The sequence below is a fragment of the Muntiacus reevesi genome, chromosome 7 (assembly GCF_963930625.1).
Source record: "Muntiacus reevesi chromosome 7, mMunRee1.1, whole genome shotgun sequence".
In the NCBI taxonomy this organism is placed as follows: domain Eukaryota; kingdom Metazoa; phylum Chordata; class Mammalia; order Artiodactyla; family Cervidae; genus Muntiacus; species Muntiacus reevesi.
Genome location: NC_089255.1, coordinates 49,118,481 through 49,127,666, shown reverse-complemented (window position 1 = coordinate 49,127,666; position 9,186 = coordinate 49,118,481). Strand labels below are relative to the sequence as shown.

The 9,186-nt window shown below is 41.5% G+C and overlaps 1 non-coding gene across 1 annotated transcript; it reads left to right on the top strand.

Annotated features, from left to right (window-relative positions):
• Window positions 1-8,452: 8,452 nt before the first annotated feature.
• LOC136172692 (U6 spliceosomal RNA) lies at window positions 8,453-8,559 on the top strand. Its single transcript, XR_010664046.1, has one exon. It is a non-coding gene; the product is annotated as a U6 spliceosomal RNA (small nuclear RNA).
• Window positions 8,560-9,186: the final 627 nt, after the last annotated feature.

Genomic DNA, 9,186 nt, shown 5'->3' with positions numbered 1-9,186 from the left:
TGTAATGTTAAACTATCTTCCCCTTAGAAAGGTACTAATTTAGGGTATAAAATTTACGGTAAGAAATAAAGCATTGCCAGACTCTGCTGCACACCCCGGTCTGGTCTTTCTCTTTCTCTCTCTCGCTGACGCCGTTCATCCTGAGGGTACCCCTGGATCCTGTTGGGGCTGGACGCTGGCATCCATGTACTTCTCCCATGCAGTAAAGCTCTGATAATAATTTAGATTGGTTTCCAATACAGGTGTTTGGTGTGTGCCTGCATACATGTGTGTGAATGTGTATGCTTTCTTTTTTATGCAGATGAATTATTTCACACATTCCCCTACACTTGTTTTCATTGACAACATATCCTGGTTAATTATGCATGCTATCTCATTTTTCCTATGCTCCAAATCCTTTTTAGAAATGTCCCTGGTGGCCCAGAGGTTAAGACTGCATTTCCAATGCAAGGGACATGGTTCTTATCCCTCGGGGATCTAAAACCCCACTTGCCATGCAAAGTAGCCAAAAGATTAAAAATAAATCACTTTTTAAATAATTTTTTAAAGATTCCAGATAACTCTATTAAAATGTCTTAATGACTTCACAAGCTTTTATAGTCTAATGGTACCATAATTATTCTTATTTTGGTGGCTTTGACTTTTTTACTCTTAAAAATAGAACCCTAATAAATATACATGCACACAATTTAAATGCTAAATTATTCAACTCATCAATAGGGGGAAAAAACAAATCAAGTTTGTTGGTTAGAAGTCAGGGGATCCAGGCTTCCTTTCCAGCTCAGCTATCTTGGATGTGTCCTTGATCAGTCGTGTAATGTTAGGCCAATCCCGTCCCTTCTCTGGATCCTTATTTCCCCCAAGTACACATAAAAAATTAAAACTCAAAAGCAGAAAGTGCTTGTAGTGGAGCCCCTGCTTTGTGCTTGGAGGCATATCTCTGAACACTGTGGGCAAAGTGAGAGGAACAGGGTATGGACAGGGTCCCCCACAGCATCACACCCTGGTGACATGGCACATGCATGTGGTAGGTCAGGTGAACCGGGATCCTTTCCATCATCCTCCGACCTTAAAGAAAGGCAGAGTCTTGAAAACAGTGTGGAAATAATGGCAATTCAAGAATAGAACAAATCAAAACACAGAGGTGGGAAGTGGCAGGAACATATGGGGACTGTGAGGATCACACTAGGCTATGTTCAGGTGGGAAAGGCAGTTTGGTAATGGTAGGGCTTTGAATGTTAAAAAGAGGTATTTGGACTTGACTTGATCTAAGACAATGAGCAGTCCTAGAAGATGAGGGTGGGTTGGGAACTCATAGAACTGCAAAACCTTTCTGTGGCCAGGTAAAGGGTGTGTGTGTGTGTGTTTTGGCCCTGGGTCACTCCTTAGAATGTCATTGCTAAAGAGGCATATAGCCCAACTCTTTCCTGTGAAAAGATAACCAAGACCCAGAGAGAGTGAGGCTGTTGTTCTAAGGTACAACCTTAGTGGCAGGTGCAGGTGTGGAGACACGCCTGAGCTGTGTGACTGACTGATATGCTCCACCCTCACTGTCAACCTGCTGAAGGCTTATAACATGACAGCTTGGAAAAAGCACTGAGCTTGGTATTGGGAAGTCAGCGTTCTGATTCCAACTCTGCCTTGGCTGTGGCTTCCATACCCTCCCAAGATTGGCAGTTTCTATATTGAATTACTGGGTTAGGGCATATGGCTTGTTTTTCTTCTCTATCCACACAGTCTAAATCCCATAATTCTGTGTTTTGAAAAGCCCCTTTGTTCCATAGGAGCTCATCTAACTCAATCCAATAGTGGCTGTAGATGAAAGAGCTCTTACTTGATGCTACAGAAGAAATTTGGGTTTGGAAAAGGATTAAGTGCCTTATTCTAGGCTATTCAGTGAGTTGTGAAATGGGATCAGTTCAGTTCAGTCGCTCAGTTGTGTCTAACTCTTTGCGACCCCATGGACTGCAGCATGCCAGACTTCCCTGTCCATCACCAACTCCCAGTGTTTGCTCAAACTCACATTCATCAAGTCGGATATCTCCTGCCATATCAATAAACAAGGATGTCACAGGTGTCTGTGATTCTCACCCTCCAAATGTGAATTTCTGAGCCATGCCAGCAAGCAGTAGCCATGAGTTCCTGAGCCATCCTGACAAGCCGGTCACTTCTTACAGAATTTAAGGATGTCACAGTCATCAGTGATTACAGAGCCCTAAGGCAAGTTCCGGGGGGGGGGGGAAAAAAAAACAAACCACACCTATTTCTGCTTTATTGACTATGCCAAAATCTTTGACTGTGTGGATCACAATCAACTGTGGAAAATTCTGAAAGAGATGGGAATACCAGATCACCTGACCTGCCTCTTGAGAAATCTGTATGCAGGTCAGGAAGCAACAGCTAGAACTGGACATAGAACAACAGACTGGTTCCAAATAGGAAAAGGAGTATGTCAAGGCTGTATATTGTCACCTGCTTATTTAATTTATATGCAGAGTACATCATGAGAAATGCTAGGCTGGAAGAAGCACAAGCTGTACTTAAGATTGCCAGGAGAAATATCAATAACCTCAGATATGCAGATGATACCACCCTTATGGCAGAAAGTGAAGAAGAACTAAAGAGCCTCTTGATGAAAGTGAAAGAGGAGAGTGAAAAAGTGGGCTTAAAGCTCAGTATTCAGAAAACTCAGATCATGGCATCTGGTCCCATCACTTCATGGGAAATAGATGGGGAAACAGTGGAAACAATGGCTGATGTTATTTTTGGGGGCTCCAAAATCACTGCAGATGGTGACTGCAGCCATGAAATAAAAAGACACTTACTCCTTGGAAGGAAAGTTATCACCAACCTATATAACATATTAAAAAGCAGAGACATTGCTTTCCCAACAAAGGTCTGTCTAGTTAAGGCTATGGTTTTTCCAGTGGTCATGTATGGATGTGAGAGTTGGACTGTGAAGAAAGCTGAGCACCAAAGAATTGAAGCTTTTGAGCTATGGTGTTGGAGAGGACTCTTGAGAGACCCTTGGACTGCAAGGAGATCAAACCAGGAGATCAGTCCATCCTAAAGGAAATCAGTCCCGAATGTTCATTGGAAGGACTGATGCTGAAGCTGAAATTCCAATACTTTGACCACCTGATGCAAAGAACTGACTCATTTGAAAAGACTCTGATGCTGGGAAAGATTGAAGGCAGGAGGAGAAGGGGACGACAGAGGATGAGATGGCTGGATGGCATCACTGACTTGATGGACATGAGTTTGAGTAAACTCTGGGAGTTGGTGATGGACAGGGAGGCCTGGCGTGCTGCAGTCCATGGGGTCGCAAAAAGTCGGACATGATTGAACGACTGAATGACTGAACTGAACTGCAGGCAATTCAAGAAAAAGAATACCTCTGTAAAAATGCAGGATGCTGGCCCTAGATAGCTGAGATGCATATGAAAGAAATGACTTTAATAACCCCAGACTCTTGCATCTTCCCGTACATAGGAAATGCAAAATTCCTTAACCTGCTATCTGGTTTTCCTTACTTAACAATAATTATTGATGTTTAGACTACCTGCCCCCTTTGTTGCAAATTTATATATAGCCTTGTCTCCTTCTCCCTCCTCCTCTTGTGCTACTTGGGATGCTGTCTGCTGGGCTTGAAGTCCTAAGATTTTTCAACAAATAAAATACTCTCTACTTCAGGATGTGACTATATTTTAAGTTGACAGAGTAAAGAGCAAAACCCAAGGATTAACTTACACTTACATAGCACTTACCATGTAGCACAGATGGCTCAGATGGTAAAGAATCTGCCTGCAATACAGGAGACCTGCCTTCAATCCCTGAGTTGGGAAGGTCCCTTGGGGAAGGGAATGGCAACCCACTCTAGTACAAACAGGACAGAAGAGCCTGGAGGGTATAGTCCATGGGGTTGCAAATAGTTAGACAAAATTGAGCAATTTCTTACCAGACAAAGGATTATGTGATTTGTTATCGGTCATTCAATGAGTAAAGAGCAAAACCCAAGTTTTGGACTACTCCATCATTGTCATTCCCATTATACCACACAAATGAAAGAAGGCATTTCACTTTAGCTACCTCTTAGTTGACATGTCCTTCAAACAAGATCCAACCACACCTAAGTAGAGGATAGCATGGATTTGCCTCACGACATTGTTGATTAAACAAGAGAGAGGGAGATAAGTAAAAAATATTTTTGGAGAAAATAAAACTCTGGGCTATCTGGCCTCTTTCAAGATTATTTTCTTGCATTATTTCCCAATCTTTTCATCTAACCTTGTTCATATGCCTTTGTTTGTGACCCTGGTATGGTTATTAAGCTCATGGGAGAACAGTGTATTCATAATGTCATCACAACCTTTTTTAACTACATGTATTTTCAACGTGGATTGGCCATTGTATAATATTTTGATGGATTTGAATAATTCAGTGGGAGGGTAGGGGAAGCGGGGGTTGGGGGGCGAGGAATGCATTGCAAGAATGAATTGAATGGGTTGTTTGTTGTTGTAAACCAGCTTCTTGGTTACCATAATCTTGTGAAGAATTTAGTGGAACTTCTCAATCATGAGTTTTCAGTGAAAGGCATGTGCAACCTCAGTTGATTCATCTGGAAGCCTGGAAAACAGTACTGACTTGGCATTCTTAGGGCTTTGGAGGCTGGCCTATCACTCAGGCTACACCTTTCCTGCCACTTGGCAGGGGAATCTGTGTGATTTTCCTTCATTTCACTTAGAGATGAAGAGATATTTGTGTATCTTTGGCACTTTGAGGGCATAGAATGTGGATAAGTTAAAATCTCTTCTGTACAATAAATTACTTTACTGTTGGGAGAATAAAAGTATTAAGCAAAACTTTGCTGACAAAGGTTCGTCTAGTCAAAGCTATAGTTTTTCCCGTAGTCATGTATGGATGAGAGAGTTAGACCATAAATAAAGATGAGTGCTGAAGAATTGATGCTTTTGAACTGTGGTGTTGGGGAAGACTCTTGAGAGACCCTTGGACTGCAAGGAGATCCAACCAGTTAGTCCTAAAGGAAATCAGTCTTGGGTGTTCATTGGAAGGACTGATGCTGAAGCTGAAACTCCAATACTTTGGCCACCTGATGCGAAGAACTGACTCATTTGAAAAGACCCTGATGCTGGGAAAGATTGAAGGCAGGAGGAGAAGGGGATGACAGAGGATAAGATGGTTGGATGGCATCACCAACTCGATGGACATGAATTTGAGCAAGTTTCGGGAGTTGGTGATGGGCAGGGAGGACAGGCGTGCTGCAGTTCATGCAAAGAGTCAGATATAATTGAGTGACTGAATTGAACTGAAGTAGTTAACAATGGATTATTGACTAAACAGAAGATAGTAGGGGATAATCTAAGATAATATTAAGTTGGATACATAACACACTTTATTCATGAAGATAAATTCTAAGTGGGTTGAAGATTTAAACGTTATAAACAGAAATCATAAATGTATTAGAAGAACATATGGTAAGTTCCTTTATATGTCTTAGAGTGGGGAAGATCTCTGTAAATGTGAATCAAAAGTCAGAATCCATAAGGAGAAGGTATATAACTTTGAGGGAGGGAGAGTAGGAGAAAGAGAGAGCATCTGCAATTGGCAAAACATACACACTAAGAAAAGAAGAAAAGCAAATAGCGACACGGGGAAAAATAGCTCCAACTCATTTCACAGAATAAGAATAAAGAGCTAATTTCTCCAGTATGGCAAGAACTCCTAGATACCAAGAAGAAAAGAAATAAAACTCATAAGAAAAATGTGCAAAGAACATGAACAGTTAACAATAGTTCACAGAAAAGGAAACAAAAATGCTCTAAAATACATGGAAAGATGAGGCTCAACTTTACACATAATTAAAGAGAGAGAGAATAACACTATGCTTGTAAGGTATCGTTCTGGCGGAGGCAGAAAAGGAGAGATGGGGGTGAAAAGTGAGGTTGCTCAGTCTTGTCTGACTCTTTGCACCCCCATGGACTGTAGCCTAATAGGCTCCTCCGTCCATGGGATTTTCCAGGCAAGAATACTGGAGTGGGTTGCCATAGTTCGGGGTGAGGCAGAAAAGAAGGAGAGACGGATGTAGGTTACCTTTATTCAGGTAAGGAGGGGCGACATTCTGTCTAACGACCAGGCTGAGTGTGAGAGGGATCAGGGAGGCCTCATATTTAGAGGGAGGTTTGTGGAAGTGATAAGGGAAACGTTAGTCAGGTGGGATGTTTTGGGTAATCTTTAGTTGAGGTGGCATTTGTAGTTGAACAGAGGAGTGGGAGGTTTTGGGCAGCGGGTGATAAGTCCCAAGTAGATGCAGCCGGCCGGAGCATCAGGGCGGGATTTAAAGTTCGAATTTGTTTTCCCCAAATTCAGATGATTCAGCAAGGGTCTTTGAGACCATTGTTTTCTTCTCTAGGCCCAAGGACTCCTTCAATGCTGATATACCAAACTGGCAGAAATTGCCACACTGAGTGACACACACTATTTGACAAGGCAGTGGGGGAATGGGCATTTTTAAACTTGGCTGGTAGAAGTGCAAATAGGTTCTATGCTGACAATCTCAAAGTTACAAATGCACACTCTTCATTACAGCAATTCACTTTTGGTGGGCTTTAGCCTCTAGATATATGCACACTCACGTGAAATTTAGTATACAAAGATTCTCACTGTAGCATTCTTTGCAATAGAGAAAGATTAGAAACAAACCAAATGTCTTTCAGAAAAGGACTAGCCCTGGTACACAGATACAGTGTAAAACTATGCAGCTGTAGAAGAGAATATTTATGTGGTGGGATCTCTAAGATCTATTAATTAAAAGAGCAAACAACCCAGGTGACAAATATCAAGGTAGGGATCAATACTAGGCTTGTAATAATAATATATTGATATGACCTGTGAGTGAAAGTGAAAGTTGCTTAGTCATGTCAGACTCTTTGCAACCCCATGGACTATACAGTCCTTGGAATTCTCCAGGCCAGAATACTGGAGTGGGTAGCAACCCAGGGATTGAACCCAGGTCCTCCACATTACAGGCAGATTCCTTACCAGCTGAGCCACCAGGGAAGCCCAAAATTACTAGAATGAGTAGACTATCCATTCTTAGTGGATCTTCCAGACCCAGAAATCAAACCAGGGTCTCCTTCACTGCAGGTGGATCCTTTACCAAATGAGCTACCAGGACATGACCTATATATCCATGTAAAAAATGCTCCTATATTAGGAAAGGAATTAGAGAAGTTCCACATCAGAGAGGATATGGGAACTGCATGGCAGAGGAAAAGGGTGGGTGGCAGTAGGATTTTTCAGTGTAAACCTTAACCACTTGTACTGTGATGTGACATGCAGAAAAGAGCAGAATGTATAATGCTTTGCTGTTATTACAAAGTGAACACTGTGAAATTATTATCCAGGTCAAGAAATAGAGCACTGCATCACCACATGAGTCAGTCCTCTCCTCCACATCATGACCTGTCCCTCAAGGTAGCTAGTATCCTAATTAATTGGTCAACACTTCCTTGCCTTATAATTTTATCACCTATGTATACATCACATGGCTTCTCAGGTGGCACTAGTGGTAAAGAATCCACCTGCCAGTACAGAAGATGCAAGATAAGCAAGTTCCATCCCTGGGTCAGGAAGATCCCCTGGAGTAGGAAGCGGCAACCCACTCCAGTATTCTTGCCTGGAAAATTCCACGGACAGAGGAGCCCGACAGGGTACAGTCCATGGAGTCACTTGAGTCAGACATGACTCAGTGACTGAGCACACATGCACCTCTAAACACTGGTGTCTGTGGAGTTATTGGATAGCATCATACGCTTATGGGTATGTTATATATCCTTTTATAATGAGCTTCTTTGCTCATTTTATTTAAGATCATATTGTATACAGCTATGGTTTTTTACTTTTATTGCTGGGTACACTATTCCACTATGTAAATATGCTACAATTTATATATTCTACTCTTGGTGAATATTTGAGTAGTTTCCTGTTTAAGGCTATGATATTGTGATATATAACAAATATGTATTTGGTGTTTGTCTGTGGTCCCTAGCTCATTGTTTTCCAAACCCTTGGAATTTTCTGAGGAATAAGAGCAATGGCAGTATTTTTTTAATTGTTGTAATATTTGTTCCCTTGTTCATGGTAGCTTCATAAAGGCAAAATCGGTGTCTTGTTATTCATAACAAGACCCCTTCTACCACAACTGGTTTTATGTTAATGACTTGACTTTTGGGAAGAACCTTAAGAATAGGGAATAGTTGTCAGGCAAGAAATCATGCATTTAGAGCTTTTGAATATTCAGTCTCCTCTCCACCTCCCATGTTTCAAGACCTCCAGGGAGGGGAGAGGGGTTGAAGATTCAATCAATCACCAATGGTCAATAAGTTACTCAACAGTGCCTACGCAATGAAGCCTCCATAAAAACACAAAAGGAGTGCTCGCTTCGGCAGCACATATACTAAAATTGGAACGATACAGAGAAGATTAGCATGGCCCCTGCACAAGGATGACACACAAATTCGTGAAGCATTCCATATTTAAAAAAAAAAAAAAACCACACACACACAAAAGGAGGGGTTTTGGAGAGCTTCTGGGTTAGGCAACCAGAGATTTTCCACATGCCACCATGCAGGCGTTAAAGTTCCACGAGGACAGAAGCTACTTTGTTGAAGATTCACTCTATATACCTATTCATTTGGTTCTTGATTTGTATCCTTTAATATCCTTGATAGTAAATCAGAAATCTAGTGAGTAAACTGGTTTTCTGATTTCTGTGAGCCAGTTTATTAACTGAACCCAAGGAAGGGGTTGCAGAACATCTAATTTATAGCCAGTTGGTCAGAAGTTAATTCTAAGTATCATATGATGTAGAAGGCTGTCTTGTGGGACTAAGTCTTTAACCTGTGGATCTAGATACTATCACTGGATAGATTGTGTCAGAATTGAGTTGAATGGTAGGACACACAGCTGAGATTGGAGAATAGCTTGGTGGTGTGTGGAAAACCCTCCCCTTGCACTGAAACTAAGTGTGCAGAATTTACAGGGGCTGTTGAAGTTAAGGCCCCTGAGAATAATTTTGTATGTGTATCTTGGTAAACATGTATAAACATTTCTGATGGTTATATACTTAGGAATGGAATTGCTGAGTCAGAGTGTGAATATCTTCCC